Genomic DNA, 15,977 nt, shown 5'->3' on the forward strand with positions numbered 1-15,977 from the left:
TACATCAAGACGAATAATAATAAATAATCCTAAAAAAAAAATTTTAAAATTGTACATCGTACTTCATCTCTAACAAAAGAAAAAAAACCAATACCAGCATTCCATCCCGCATAAAAACCTCAAACCGATATAATTTCTTATACTCGTCTCATTCAAATGAAAGAACAAAAGAAAACCAAAAAAAAAAAAAAAAGAATACCACAAGACACGAGAGATTAAAATCGAGATCGTAGAGGTGGTAGACCGGACTCAACAACCGTGAACGAGGCGACCCGAATGGGGCCGCCGCCGGTAAGGTAAAAGCTGTGGCGCGCGCGTAAGCCGGGCATAAGCCGTCCCACCGGTATTTTCCCTCGGTCTAGGAGATTCGTGCGGCGAGTTTTTCGTCTCTTCCATCACTTGGGTCCACTCAACGACGGGAAGCCGGGAGAAAGGAGTGGGGGGAGGCGAGAGAGTGGGCAAAAGAACCGGTCCCCCCCCCTCCGAGCCGGTGTCGCGCTCGTTTGCTCCTCTCTCGCGTCGAGTTGCTCCTCGTAACGTCGAGGAATGCGAAATGTAATTATAGAAGTCTTGCGCCGGAGGGGTCAATCCCCAATTGAACTCCAATTCACAACCGGGGCTGACCGGATGGACGCCGGCCCCGTCTTTTAAAACGCGGCCTTTTCGTGCCAGACGACTTCGGCCGAATTTGGACCAAGTTGAACCACCCTTTCGCCACGAAATCGTTAATAGAGATATATATATGATGTTATTACGCTTCAAATGAAAATACGATGCTACACTCGCGCAATTATATTCCTGATCAAGCTGTACTAGCCTTGGCGAAAGCGTCGACACATTTCGACGAGAAACCGAAAAACCGTTCGATTTAACCAGGTCAGTGATTCCGATGCTAAAATTAACGGATATTCGGCGACTCGTAAATGGAAATCTTGTAAATACGCGCGATAAAAGGTTCCTAACTTTTCGACCGGGCCTCGTCTAGGCAACGTCGTAATAGCCGAAAATCGACGCTTTGAACATCTTTGACCCGAGCTAAGTGAAATTTAGTGAAGTTTAACGTTGAAATGGAGTTCTTCCTGGCTCCCAGACAAGGCGATACACTTTTCACTCTATATACCGGATACATACACGTGTATACGTATGTGTAGAGAGGGAGGAAGAGAGATACAATATGCAGTATATCAACGTGATCGCAAAGGTCTATGCTATATCGGGTCTGCGGTGGTGGCCGAATAGAAGCCAAGTTTCCACGGAATGCGAAGTCAATTTATCCTTTGTGTGTCCCACTACTACCGGCGTCCCTTTCAAGGCTCTATGTGCCGTTTCTACTGGACAAATTCTGGATCGACGAATAAAAAGGGGATGCCTTTCCATCTATCTCCTATTTCCAGGTCGTTGGATCGTTACCGTTGTTCGCTGTAATTATTTGAAACCTGTTTCGAACACGCGCTTTTTGACTCGTCTCGTGGAAATTTTTCGTTGAGCGTGTTTCGTTCGACGAATAAGATAAGATGATTCGTCAAGAGGGAACCAGATGTCGCCACGCATCGATCATCCTTTTCGCTAGCAACTAGATTTAGGTTATATTTCTGAACGCAATGAGATGATCAACAAGAGGAATTAATTGAGGAGAATTGATTGAAAATTGAAGGTACATGCTGATGCTGTTTAATAGCTGAAACGAAAAATAGTGTCAAAAGGTAAATGAATAATGTATATAACCAATATGAATAATGTATTTTTACCTTTATTTAAATTTGCGAATGAAATAATTGGAAAGGAAAATATCGATTTCGTCATTATTCTCTATCCAATATCAAATTTTCTGATCGTTTCGTTTCTAAGAAAATGGGATATATTATAATTACGAACGTGTTAAAAAAATAATATAAACTCACTCGCACAAAGATACAATTGCAGATTAATTACAGGGGACAAAAGTAGCGTTCATTGTATTGGAAATTACGCGTCGACTTTCTACCATATAGATTTATCTTGTACTGGACAATAATCTTGTCATTAAGTTAATCGTGTCTAGACAGGAAGTCTCTTATCAATTATACCTTCCAGTTAATATCGATCGACTTGTTTCTCGTGTCTTATGTGTAATTGACGATGCGATCAATTATCAGAGAATTCTAAACGACAGAATTTCTTCTTCTGCAATAATATTTTCAATCTTTCGTCTCGATCGAGCGGTTTTCTCTTGATAATAAAATTGTGATTACGAAACGGAATGCGTTTCACAAAGAAAATGTCAGTTTCGATCGATAGACCCAAGGACGACAGACTAGCCGCTAATATCGCGTTCGAGTATAAATTCTACGAGTATAATTATTTCTATGGATGAAACGATATACGCCTACTTGTGGGTACAGTATCGTGCAAAAGTTTTAGACCGGTCATTTTAGACGCTTGACATTATCTTAAAATTTTCCAAATATCAATTTACACGCAACTCCACGCTTGCTTCTGTCGTTACGTGAATTAAATTTGTTATTAAAAGAAAAATTTGTGACTCGGATAAATACGAGATATTCATTTCCATATAATGGCATGTAGAAACATTTCATAAAGGCACATTACATCTCATTACAAGGCTGGTTACGTAGATAACTTCAGGACTTTTGCACTGTCGCGTGGGTGGTTACAAGTCGAAGAGTACGAATCTTGTCTAGGTCCAGTTTGCAACAGTCGTCGATCACGGGCTCGAATATCTTCCCGACTGGCTGGGAATTCGGCCAAAATTAACGTCGTATTGAATTTCTTATTCGGCCATATCTCAATTATACGACTCATTATTTGCTCTCGAATACGGCGATTAAAATTTCTTTACCCTTTCCATTTGAAATTTTCACAAGCTTTGACGTTTAATTTTTTTTTTTTTTAGATTATACGAAAGTCAGAAGGACTTTCCTTCCAAAAATTTTCGAAACAGAAGAGGTTAAAATCACGCCTTATTTTTTATCGTTCGATCACAGATGTAACAAAAATTGAACAGATTAAAATCGAAATTTCCAAACACTGGAATGAGTATAAATGGGGAGAGGAGGGGAAGGAGATACACATTGCGAAATAAATAAAACGTTGAAAATGTTCTGGCAGACATCTTGAGTGACACGCTAAATATAGCCCAACTGTCTCGGCGTTCTCTGTACTCTCTATACTGCGTGTGCACAGGTGTGTACGCGTTTGAAATGGAAGTAGAATTTCTGGAAAGCGACGAGTCTTGCGCCACATCTTCCGCCCCCTCCCCCCCGCAGCTTTGAAACGACATAACTTAAATTAAGATTTAACAGGGTGAATAGCAGCCCTTGAGATACGCTTCAACGCTTCTTGGCGAACATTTACTTAAACGAAGACGATGAGTGGAAGCAAGTGGAGGCATGGGTTTAATCGAGGGGACGAATTTTTCCATTTTTGTGTTTTCCTCGACGAGTATCTCTCTTGCGCAAAAATCGATCTTGTGAAAATTTATTATTACGATAAGGGAATTAAAAATTCTAAATATTTGTGCAAACATTGTACATTAGTTTTTAACGATACAATGCAGCAAATATTTCTATTCGTTTTCTCTGGAACATTTGACAAATGAAGTAAAAATGAATAAGAAAGAACAACGTCAAGCAATATCGTTTGGCAAGTTGTTTACAATTGTGATATGATTTTTTTGTATTTTGCCTATTTAGATGGAATTAATGAAAAAGATTACGCGAAAGTCAAATAAAAGATCACATTTTTATATTTGTTTTTAAAGTTGGAAGCCATAGAATTATCATACAAAGAGAATTTTGCAAAATAAAATGTACAAAGAGAAACTGTATTTGCATTATGATCTAACAAGTATGTGTACATCCAAGACACAGGTTACACGTAAAAAAAGAAATTTACAAGAAACTGCATTCTAAAGAAAGTCAATGCCCGTAAAAAGAATAAGAAAAGAAAAATTTATTTCGACCCCACTCGCACAGTTACAAGAAAATACTCGTTCGCTGATTAAAAGGGGTGCAATTCGTCCATCCATCCACCCTTGTCCTCCTACTCGCAATATCCCCGACGAGAGCTCGGAACTATCTCAAAACTGTACGCGCAACAACTGCCCAAACCCCTTGAAAGGAGAGACTACATAGAGGAAAATTGATTTCCATATTCGAAACGAATTATCAGAGGCGGAAAATCGCTTCCAGCTCGGACAATACCAGCTTTTCGAGTTGTATTCGCATTTTTTTATTAAATTTCGCGAAATGTATAGCACACGAAACGGTTAACTCGTTTTTTAACACCTCGCCAACGGGTGGAGCACGATGCAATTAATTCTTTCACGGGTATCAATTCGTATATACACACATATATGAATTGTGGATGAAAACGTTCGTGCATAACGCCACTTCATACGGTACGATCGGAATATTTTATAAATTTCGAAAACGTATTTTTCTACGTTCGAAGCGAGAAAGTATTTAATCCGAATCGATCTTTTTTCCATGCTCGAGATTGAACGAACTTGATAGAGATTAAGATTAAGAAGAAATTTGTAGTAGGAAACGTTGGTTGATTCGAAAGACAATTTTTTAGACGTGCGAAAAGAAAAAATTGGACGACCTGGAAATTTTGAAATAACGATTTTAAAGCGACGATAAGGAATAAAAATAAGAGAAGGATCCTTTAACGAAATACCATATCATTGTTGTGTACTTTCTCATCTTACCTATAGACGAGAAGCGATCTTAAGTTACCCTTAAGCTGCTTCTCAATCCTCTCCAGGGTTCCGTTAGACCCCATTATCCTTCTATTGGCGACAGATGCGCCGTAACTCGAAGGACAGCGTCATCTCGTTGATTAAATATGACAAGTAGCGATGGGTACGAGTACATCGCGAGCGCAAACTTGAACTTTTTTTCAATTCCACGTGACCATTCCACGTGATATACACATATATCGATCAGAATATTAACAAATTTTCAAATATTAATCCACAACATTCCGACTCTTTTGATATACGACTCAAACGAATTTCCAAAATCATCACCTTTCCTTGAAACGAAAATTTTACTTTCTTATCAAATCTTCCATTAACACTCGAATCCTACAAATCCTACAAATCTTTGATCACGTTTGATCCCATCATTAACGACAAACCGTGCGCTCTCTCTGCCAAGATAAATCAACATCCCCGTTCTCCCCTCTCCCAGACGAATTTAATCACCATATTAAATTCAATTTCCAAAACGCTTGCCACGGTTAATCCGTTTACTCGGTTCTCCGTCTGTGCTTACGCACGCGTGGCGCGTAGAAGAGCGTATCGTGGCCAGATACGGGGACAAGAGGAAGCGGAGGGACGGAAGAAAACAGGAAGGAGAGTCTTAAAGGACGATCGATAGTCGGGCTGGATCTTGATAGAGTGGAGGAGGACGGTCCCGAAATAAAGTGTCGGCGATATAACCCATCGTGGAGGGGGGCTTAAGCCTGGGAGCTTAGCCCGCGAACGATCTTCGTAGCTTATCCGCCATCGATGTACGAGCAGCACCCACGCACCACTCTCTCATCCAGCCGACCCGTTTGGCTTTCCATCGAAACTTAACGACAAATTAGCAATCTTGGGAATGGGCGAGTCTTCGACCACGGGATGAGAGCTCTAATTGAGGGAGAGGAATCTTGATTACCGACCGAGAAGACGAGGATGAAGAGAGAAGAAGGGAAATTAGTTTTATGAATTGGTTTCTTTCTTTCTCTCTCGGGATTGGGGTCAATGTGTCGAGGTATCAGCTTCTCGTTTGAATAGGAATTCTTTTCATTTAACGAGAAAAAGGAAATCTTCTTTTCTGTAAAATTTTCGTTCGTGTCGCAACCTTTTCCTCCGACGACGATTTTGGGTCTTTCTTCTTCTTTCTTAACGATAATTAAAAATTATTGAAATTCTGCCGCGCATCTTGTTTGGACTTGCAAATCCGTTTCCGAGAATCTTGTATTTACGCGCAAGAGAAAATGGAGGAGAGTGAGAATGGGTAACGAGACTATCAAACATGGTGGAAGAAAAAGTGTAATAAACTTTTGAATCGATTATAATTACTCAAGTTTCATCATTACTTCGTTATTATCATCAATTGATAATTTTACTAAATACTCAAATCTTATAATTATCTAAAAAAAAAGGAACACATTTTAAACTTGCCTCCTAACCTCTTAACCTTTCTCTTTGCTAAAATCCCAATCCCAAGATCCGAATTCCCCTTCATTACAATTCAAAAAAATCCCTTTTTACAAAATCCTTCCTTCCCCTTGCATTGCAAACCTTCAACTCGCAAAACTTTCCCCAAATTTCTCTCCGATTCCACGTAACCCAGCCAAAGTTTCTGAAAGAGCGGCGGCAACTGGGGTGATCGAGCGACACCACACCTTCCTTCCACGCGAAATCTCGATGGCCCCGTGGTGTCCTCGAGAGGGGCGGCGGTGAGAATGTGGCACATGAGTATTGGCATCGTTTCCTTCCTTCCTTCCTTCCTTCCTTCCTGTTTTGCTCCTATCTCGCGTCGCGTTTATTTGCACTCGGGACGACACTCGGGACGGATGGCTGTTGGTAAAACTACTGCAACGTGGGGGGAGGAAGAAAGATGAAAAGACAAGGAAAGAAGGAAGGAAGGAAGGAAGGGATATTCGCGTTTGTCTACTAGCGACACGACGGCCAGGAATGGCAATATAGCACGTTGTTGCACGTCCACGTGATTCCCACGGAATTCAACTTAAATTAAATCCGTCCACGGATCGTGGAGATTAAAAGGCACGTGGTCGCGCAACGAAAATATCCTCGTGAGGACGAATTTGATTTAATTCGACAGAGTGTTTAGAATTTTACATACTTTTATATAGTTTGAATATTTTCATCACGGAAAATTGCGAAAGTACAAGGAATTAATTGTATCCGCCTCGTGGAGTGAAAAATTCTTCTTATGTACATTTTCATTTCACAGAAAGTAGTATCTTTTTCCGATTATCCTATCACAATTACACGAAGGTAAATACGATAATTTTTAATATCGGTAAATATCGATTATTGTAACGAGTGATGTAGAACGAGTGGAATAGCAACCACGATGTCACGTGCACACGAAGACGTCGCGAAAACTTTTCCACACTCAACTTCGCTAATGACCTCTCGCGGCGTAACGACGTGGGCCTGACGTTCCATACATTACACGGCCAGGAGGGGAGAGAGAGAGAGAGACTCAGAAGGGGTGAATCGGGGGTGGAGTCAAGTTGCGACACTCGTTATTCAGTCGCAGCTGAAACACAAACCTCTCTCTCTCGAGGAATCTCTCGTCGTGTTATTCACGGGGGTGTAAATCCTAATGAATTTCTTCTTCTCCTTTTTTCTCCTCCCTCCCTTCTCTCCTCGTTTAACCCTCGAGAAAGGGTTAAACGGTCGAAAGAAAAAGCGACTTCTCGATTCATCGTCCTATTTAACTTTTATTTTCGTCGTTGGTTGTAGATAGATGTGTACTTCTCTGGAAGCGAAGTAGGTGTTGGAACATTTGGAGATTCATAAGTGAGAAATGGTTTTGTATATCGATTGATATTATTTTTATGAATATAAATTTAGAAATTGATTAAAGTAATGTACACGATAAATTAAACGAAACTGCCAATTGTTCTTTCATAATTTTTGTTTTAATTTTATTCGATGATTAATTCGTTTATAATTATATTACGCGAAATTAATTAATTTAGTAAACAATATAACGTTGTTTGGGACAGAGAGCAACGCATTTCAACGTTAAACGTACTACGTTTTGATTTTGAATTTACGTTTAATTGAATATTATCAAGTTTAAACTATTAAAATTAATTAAAAACGAGATAATACGTAAATATAACTTAAATATTTCTTCTGTCGTGGATTATCAAATTAATTTCTCTTGGAGCAAGTGGCCTTCGTATTATTTAATTTTAATGAATCGACATTTAATAAATCCTTTAATTTTCCATAACAGGCTGTCTAATTTCCCTAATTTTTTATTCAATCTTTCAATCAATTGATCAAACCAGTTAATAATTATTCAAAATTTCGCCTAAAATTGATAAATAATTTTTATATTAATTTATAATTTAATTTAACTTTCATTCAATTTGCTACGGAATTATATATAATAATTAAATGTAAATCGTTAATTCAATTAAATTTAAAAAGGCTCGCAACGATATAAAAAAAAAAATATAACGTTATTCAACAAGATTTTTGACATAATTTATACATATTCGATATATGCAAATTTCTGTTCGATATTTAAATTCGCGTTTTTCAAAAATCCTCCACTATTTTTCTTTTTCTCCTCTCTGGTTTAGTTGGTCTTTGATCGAGTTATCGATTGCGCGTGTTTGATTACATTTTATTAAATTTTTATTCTTTCATTTTATTCATTAATAATAAGATTTTCATTATATATATATATATTGCGTTATATTACGTTTGCTTTGTGATTGGACCAGCATTTTTTTGTTAAGAAAGCCAAAAATTTAAAATCTCATATTTTTACAATACAATAGTTTATCGATCTGAAATAATCATGAGCTTAAATTTATATCGATCATTTTAAATATTATTCTTTGTGACTATTATTTGACAAGAATTTATTCGACAAACTTGTTTATCGTTTATTCTACTCTTATCTATATAAATATTAGAATTTTTTGTGATCAAATTTATATCCTTGAATCAATAAATCTTAGAATTTTGATCATTTTAATTTTGATCATTATTATTCTTTTATTATTATTTAACAAGAATTTATTCGAGGACAAACTTGTTCTTTATTCTAATTATAATTAAATATTCGAATAATCGAATTTTTTGTGATCAAATTTATATCCTTAAATCAATAAATCTTAGAATTTTTATCATTTATTTATTCGTCAAACTTATTCTTTTATTCTAATTACTTAAATATTCGAATAATCGAATTTTTTGTGATCAAATTTATATCCTTAAATCAATAAATCTTACAATTTTGATCATTTCAAACATTATTCTTTTATTATTATTTAACAAGAATTTATTCGAGGACAAACTTGTTCTTTATTCTAATTATAATTAAATATTCGAATAATCGAATTTTTTGTGATCAAATTTATATCCTTAAATCAATAAATCTTAGAATTTTTATCATTTATTTATTCGTCAAACTTATTCTTTTATTCTAATTACTTAAATATTCGAATAATCGAATTTTTTGTGATCAAATTTATATCCTTAAATCAATAAATCTTACAATTTTGATCATTTCAAACATTATTCTTTGTGATTATTATTTAACAAGAAATCATATTTATTCGAGGACAAACTTGTTCTTCTATTCTAATTACTTAAATATATTCGAATAATTGAATTTTTTATGAATATAACTTTCTTAATCTGACGTCCAATATCTTCCAATATTGTCGTGTCATATCTTACAATTTTAATAAAAAGTTCGATCGATGTTTCGCCGATTCGATGTGTAAAAATTTTCTCGATTTAATCCTCGCGTTCGACAACGTTTTCACTCGTCGTTTTGAATAATCTCTCCTCTGTGAAGAAGCTCCCCATCGAATATCGATAGCATCTCGCTCGATCAGATATCGCTTTAATTATATCGCACTTTGAACCTCGAGTACCTTCACGTATATTTTTCACACGTGTTGTTGAAAAGAAGATGACAACCACGAAACTTCAACTTCAACAAACATCGTACGTACTCCATGTTGACTGCTTGTCAATTTAATAATAGAGTTCGTATCTACAAGTGGATCGATGTCAATAGTTTCAGATTCACTTTCAAACGTTGATGAGAAAAATTATTATTGTCTTTCTTTCTCGTATTTTTGTTGAACATGTAGATACAATGTTTCGCCATTACGTTTTTGGTCAAATTTATTTAAATTAAAATTATCGAACGAGTAGTTTTTGAATAAATGTAAAAATGCGTTTATGGATATTCGCGGAACAAATGCAAGAATAAGAAAATAAAAATGAAAATATTTTTAAGTAAAAGGGAAAAATAGTGAGAAAGGAAAATAGTTTGAATTTCAGCGCATATAAAAATAGTTAGAAGTGGAAAAGTGAAAAAATATTAGATAGGAAGTATTTTGACAAATAACGTTTGTTTCTTTGTGAATTCATTCGATAACGAATATTTTTTCTGTTGGCCAAATACCTTCTTTCATTTTGTTTCATCGCTATGTTTTTCTTCGTGATATATCTATGAAAAAAATTAAATTATTTTTTTTTCTACTTGCTTCCCGTTTAAAAAATTACAGTATTTTTAATGAATTTTATTGAACGTTTAACTGAAGTTTTAAAATTCTAATTGGTATATATATATATATATATATATATTGGTATATATTCAATAATTTATCGAAGTAAATAATTGATATAAAAATTCTTTGATTCCTGATAAGATTTCAAAGAGCTCGATGTAATTCGATTCAATTCAATTTAGAAAATAATTATTTTACTATTCATTATTATGCATAACATTTGAGATATAAAGTTTATAAGAGGAAGAAAATATTGTTAATTAAATCTATTTTTGACCAATATTTTAAACGTAAAATATTTAAATAATTAAACATTTGTATAATAGATTATAACTACTGCCTTATTTAAAAATATTTCTAAATTTTCTAAATTTCAAAACTGTCCCATTCATACATTAAAAAACGTTTCAAAAAATTATCATTTTCCACAAAATTTCAAAGCTATCCGACATTTAAAAAAACATTTCAAAAAGTTATTGTTTTCCAACAAATTTCCTAAATTTCAAACCTATCCCATTTACATTTAAAAAACATTTCAAAACTTATTAATTATCATTTTCAAACAACAAAATTTCCCTATTCACATTTCTTGAGAAACATTTCAAAAAATTATCATCTTCCAGGACGAAATTTTTTAAATTTCAAAATTATATCATTTAAAAACATCTTCCACGATAAAATTTCAAACCTATCCTATTTATATTTAAAAAAACATTTCAAAACTTATTAATTATCATTTTCAAACAACAAAATTTCCCTATTCACATTTCTTGAGAAACATTTCAAAAAATTATCATCTTCCAGGACGAAATTTTTTAAATTTCAAAATTATATTATTTAAAAACATCTTCCATGAAAATTTCAAACCTATCCTATTTATATTTAAAAAAACATTTCAAAACTTATTAATTATCATTTTCAAACAACAAAATTTCCCTATTCACATTTCTTGAGAAACATTTCAAAAAATTATCATCTTCCAGGACGAAATTTTTTAAATTTCAAAATTATATCATTTAAAAACATCTTCCACGATAAAATTTCCTAAATTTCAAACCTATCCCATTTACATTTAAAAAAACATTTCAAAACTTATTAATTATCATTTTCAAACAACAAAATTTCTTGACAAACGTTTCAAAAAATGATCATCTTTCAGGACGAAATTTTCTAAATTTCAAAATTATATCATTTAAAAACATCTTCCACGATAAAATTTCCTAAATTTCAAACTTATTCATATAATTAATAAAACGTTACAAAAATGATTACCATTTTCCACAACAATTTCCGACATTTCCTCTCCTCATTCGCCTGAATAAAACAAAAAAAACCAACGAAATCAATCCCCTTCCCCTTTAACCCGTCCATTCTAATTCCATAACAACACCATCAACGATCAACCTTCCGCAACGCGGCGCCGATCCAAAAACCTAATGAACCGAAAGATTATCGGCTGCTCGACGCGTACGCCACGATCACGCGACACGCAACAACCCTCCCAACCCACGCCACGCCACGTTTCACTTTCGCCCACCCTTCTTTTCTTTTTTCCTCCCCCTCTCTCTCCCTCTCTCGTTTCGATTTCGAACGCGTTCGATCGTGATATGCCGGCGGCACGTGCAAGAGGATCTGATAGCAGTTATCTTACAAGCAACGATGCACGCGGCAATTCATGCGCGTGCACACGCACACGAGAACGTGGAAAAGAGAGAGAGAGAGAGAGAGAAAGTGCAGGATCACGGCCAACCACGAAGAGACCATGGACGATGCAACGGCGATGCTAACTCGACCGAGGTTTGATGAAACGAACGTGGATAAGTAATGGTTCGTGTAGCTCGATCCGATTAACGAACGGGAGATCTGTGTGGAATGAATGACCGTGGATGGATTGGGGAAAGTTGCGGATTAATAAGCCGCTGATACTCCTGGTTTTCCTCGCATTGCTTTCGACCACTTGAGACTAATGCAATTTTTTTTAATCTCATTTGTGCCACTGGACAGGGTTAGGTTAAGTTAGGTTAGATTTGATTACGTTAGGTTAGGTTAGGTTAGGTTAGGTGAGATTAAATTACGTTAGGTTGGCTTATTGTTTTCGATTGATCAATACAATTTTTTTTAATTCCTAATCTCATTTGTGTCACTGAACAGGGTTAGGTTAAAGTTAGATTAGATTACGTTAGGTTAGATAGGTTAGATTAGGGTAGGTTCGGTTATGAGTCGAATGATACTTTTGGCTTTCCTCGTATTGTTTTCGACCACTTGACTAATTGACTAATGCAATTTTTTTTAATCTCATTTGTGCCACTGAACAGGTTAGGTTAAATTATGTTAAGTTAGATTAGATTAGCTTAGATTAGGTAAGATTAGATTACATTAGGTTTCGTTAGATTGGGTGAGATTAGATTACGTTAGGTTAGGTTAGGTTAGGTTAGCTTAAGTCATGAGTCGAATGATGGCTTTTCTCGTATTGTTTTCGACCACTTGACTAATGCAATTTTTTTTAATCTCATTTGTACCACTGAACAGAGTTAGGTTAAGTCAGGTGAGATTAGATTACGTTAAATTAGATTAGATTAGCTTAGATTAGGTAAGATTAGATTACATTAGGTTTGATTAGATTAGGTTAGGTTATGAGTCGAATGATACTCCTGGTTTCTTACTCTTCGTATTGTTTTCGACCACTTGACTAATGCAATATTTTTTGCAATTTAGGTTAGATTACGTTACGTTAGATTAAATTAGTTTAGATTAGGTGAGATTACGTTAGGTTAGTTTAGGTTAGGTTGGGTTGAGTTGGGTTGGGTTATGAATGATACTCCTGGCTTTTCTCGTATTATTTTCGACCACTTGACTGCAATTTTTTTTAATCTCATTTGTACCACTGAACAGAGTTAGGTGAAGTTAGGTGAGATTAGGTTAGGTTAGGTTAGGTTAGGTTATGAGTCGAATGATACTCTTGGCTTTCCTCCTATTGTTTTCGACCACTTGTCTAATGCAATTTTTTTAAATCTCATTTGTGCCACTGAACAGGGTTAGGTTAAGTTAGGTTAGGTGAAATTAGATTACTTTAGAAATTAGATTAAGTTAAGTTAGGTTAGATTTTAAGAGGCTATGAGAAAGGTTTTTCGATCGTAACTCGATCGAAATAACTCCTTTTCCTCTTGAGACTGCTTCGTCTTTATCGCGCTATAATTGTCACTCTTATTTCTGTCTCGTTTCGTCCTATAATCTTCTCTGCAGTCTATTAATATTCGCGAGACAGATTCGAAGAATTCATTCTAAAGATCGAAACTAATAATGCTTAGTTATGAGGAATTGAGCCTTGTTGTTCTGATATGTTGTCTGATATGGGATATTTTTATAAGACCGATGGTTTTAATGTCGATTCGATGTGCAAAGTATCGAGTCTGCCGTTTTCCCTTTTGGCCGAGACTGGAATGAACTTAGACTGTTCTTTATTTTGTAATTTTCTATCGATATTCGTCGAGACACCTATGAAGGATCGATTTCGAAACAAATAGGAAAATGTTGGACAATGCTTATTTATGTCAAGTTAGCGAGCGGTTGAAGTTTACGAAGAAGAATGAGACGACTCCATCTCCGTCGCACCATACTTCCTGTCTCTGTTTCAGTCTCCTATTAATATATTCGTGGAATATCTTTGGAAAGTCGATTCTAAAAATGAAAATAGTTGGAAAAGTTAATGCGAGAAAGCTTATTTATTAAGTTACTTATAAACAACTTAAAGTTGAATTAGATAAAACGAGACAGCTGTATAATGAAAACTATTTTATTTAAATATTTCAATAGTGGATTATCTAAATAAAATGACGAATTCGAAGAATAAAATATTCAAACATATATAGAACATTCGTAAAGGTAAAATATGAAATGGATTGATTGGGATAATTAAATATTTGTTGTTGATGAAAAGAGAATGGAAGAATAGATAATTAATTGGAATAAAGAAACATTTGGACCAGTATTGGGATGGGAATGAAATGTTTAAACACGTAACAGTGGCGTAACGATGGTGGATGAGAAGTAAGTGATAAAAATCTTTGTATATAACAAATGGTTCGAATAACGGGGGATCTTTTATATTCGATTACACACATCTAAATGTTTAATCACTTTAAAGGGAATGACATATAATCCTTATCATTCTTTTCCCCGAATTCTTTTGCAATCTTCACCTCGTTTCGAGCGTGCACGTGACGCGAGTCAGCCAGTGATAACCATGAGCCGGTTAATCATCATGGCGTATAAAACAAAGGGTAATCCGTGTTGATAATTGAACTACAGCCTCGAATTGATCTGAATAATTTTCCATGTCATCTATAAAAGAACAAAATACTTTCGTTTATTAATATTTATTCACTTTCGAATCGTTTTTTAATTTCGCGTTATTTAAATTCTTCTTTTCGCTCGAATATTTTTAAATCTCGTTATTTTTGTATAGGCATCTCTTTAACGTCCCCTCCCCTCCCTTTTTTCTTTTTTCATGGGAAATCAAAAAGTGCATCGATCGATAGAAACGTTTAAATTACACGAGTTGAAATTGAAATGAATTGAGACCATTTAACTTCGACGTTGAGAAGTATCTATTTTCCTGTTTTATCCCCTCCCTTTTAGAGAGAAATGATGTACCGTTTTTGATGTACGATTTTTCGATGACGATATAATTCTGCAGGTTTATTACAAAATTTTTTTTCACGTTCATATTTATACCAATGTTCAAATAATCGATCTTTCGAATACAAAATTCAATCGCAGTAAAAATACAAGAAATAAGAAAAATTAATTTCGAAAAGTTCTCCTTCGTAACGAGATAAAAATGAGAAGGAAATGAAAAAATAAACTTTCCTTCTCACAGATTTTTAGACGCGCGCGAAACACGGGAAAAAATTTTCGAAAGTAAGTGCAAAAAAAAAAGAAAGAAAGAAAAAAAGAAAAGGAAATCTGTTCGAATCCATAGAAAAGAAAAAAAAATAAATAAACGGTGGAACAAACACCGTAGAGGATAAAAGCAATAGCGAAAGGAAGCACGCGTAACGATAAAAGAAACGAAACGTGTGAACGTAACAAAAAGTGAATTACTAAAGGGATCGGAAAAAGGAAGAGAAAATTAAGCACGTGCGAGGTAAAGAACAAAAATTGAATAAAGAAAAAGAGAAGAGGAAGGGGGAGGGGAAAAAGCGGACAAAAATAGAGCGAGACGAAGACAATCCGCGCGAGGAAAAAATCTGGAACAGTGTTTCTCAACCTGGCTCCGTCGAAAATATGTCTGAATTTCAAATTAATCCTTTACTGGTAAAAACCGAGTTGGAAGAAACAATTAATTTGTCCTTTTTTTATAAATAGATAATAATTCTTGAGGAGATTTTAGAATGATCGTGATCATTCATATTCGTAGCATTATTCAACTTTCGTATTTGTATTTTTCTTTTCTTGGATGTAATTTTTTTAAATTTTTATTATTCGTTTTCTCGATATCTAATTTTATAGAAATTCTTGCGTACAGAATAGAAATAACAAATATAATAAAAAATATAATAAAATATAATAAATAACAAATTTCAATAACAGATTTCACCGATTAACAACAAAATCATATCCCAAGTCACAAATACGTATACATTTCGTTGCAGTTCATTTCTAACTTAACTTTTAGGGGA

The 15,977-nt window shown here is 34.7% G+C and overlaps 1 protein-coding gene across 20 annotated transcripts in view; it reads right to left on the minus strand.

Moving 5' to 3' along the window:
* LOC107992684 (collagen alpha chain CG42342) overlaps positions 1-15,977 on the minus strand; it is a 194,021-nt gene that overhangs the window by 141,693 nt on the left and 36,351 nt on the right. The gene's annotated exons all lie outside the window — the stretch shown is intronic.

Source organism: Apis cerana, linkage group LG12, assembly GCF_029169275.1.
Source record: "Apis cerana isolate GH-2021 linkage group LG12, AcerK_1.0, whole genome shotgun sequence".
NCBI lineage: Eukaryota > Metazoa > Arthropoda > Insecta > Hymenoptera > Apidae > Apis > Apis cerana.